Genomic DNA, 1,318 nt, shown 5'->3' on the forward strand with positions numbered 1-1,318 from the left:
AGTAATGGTGGCCAATGGTACAAATATGACGATCTTACGTCAAAACGATCAACAGCAAATTTCAAAGAGGAGATATGCCCGTATGTAATTGTATATGTTAAAAATTAATTACTATGATGTTAAATTAAATATATCATATTGTAAGGTTCCCCACCCACACCCCCCCCCAAAAAAAAAAAGAAAAAGAAACAACCAAAGTCATCTATTAGGGTTTAGAATAATCATTAAAAATTTTCTTTTATAGAAAAATTATCTAATGGTAAGAAGATATGGTGTCAAAGTAAACGAGCAACAGTTCAATGATAAAATATAGTATATTACACTGAAAAATATTTTTGAAGCGAAATTTGTTTATTGTTTCTCGAAAGTTCTGTAGGTCCCCCGGCGAGTTCTAAAAATTATCCTAATGAAATAATATCGTAGTGTTGCTAGAAAAAAAGATAAACGGTCGGATATTGGCAGATTTTTTCGAGTTTTTTGGGGCAAAATTTTTTTTTTGGTTTTTCAGGAGTTCTGATCGGAGTTCTGTTAGCCCCCCAGCGAGTTCTAAAAATTATACTTATGAAAAAATATCGTATTGTTGTTAGGAAAAGAGTTGGACGGTGTCAAATGATGCACAAATGACGTGCATAATTTTTAATTGGTATTTGTTTTGTAATTAATAACTTAATTTTTTTTGTTTTTATTAGAATCTTTAAATCCCATATAGGAGCTACTAGAACTCTCAGAATTTTTAATTTCTACGACTTCTTAAGTCAAAAATTATCGATCAAATATTTTTGGAAATTTTTTTTTTCGTGTTTTGGGAGTTCTGTTGGCCCCCCAAGAGTTCTAAAAATTATCCTAATGGAAAAATGTATTGTTTTCAGAGAAAACGATATTCGGTTTCATATTTTCACAAAAGTCGCACGTAATTTTTAATTGGTATTTTTGTTGTATTAAATAACTCAAATGTTTCTTTTTTTTATTAGAATCTTTAAATCCCATATAGGAGCTACTAGAACTCAAAGAATTTTTTATTTCTACGACTTCATAAGTTACAAATGTGCGATCAAAAATTTTTGGAAATTTTTTTTTTCATTTTTGGGAGTTCTGTTGAGAGTTCTGTTGGCCCCCCCAAATCCGTAATGTTGCATGCAAAAAAGATAAATGGCTGCGAAGTTGCACAAAAATCTTGCGAAATTTTTTATTGGTATTTATTTATATTAAACAACATAAATAATTTTTTTTTTATAAGGAACTTTGAATTTTATGTAGGGGCTACTAGAACTCTAAGAATTTTAAATTTATACGATTTCGCTGGTGGAAAATTCGCGAT

This window comes from Halyomorpha halys, unplaced genomic scaffold (assembly GCF_000696795.3).
Source record: "Halyomorpha halys isolate HHAL.00 unplaced genomic scaffold, Hhal_1.1 Scaffold1828.1, whole genome shotgun sequence".
Taxonomy (NCBI): Eukaryota; Metazoa; Arthropoda; class Insecta; order Hemiptera; family Pentatomidae; genus Halyomorpha; species Halyomorpha halys.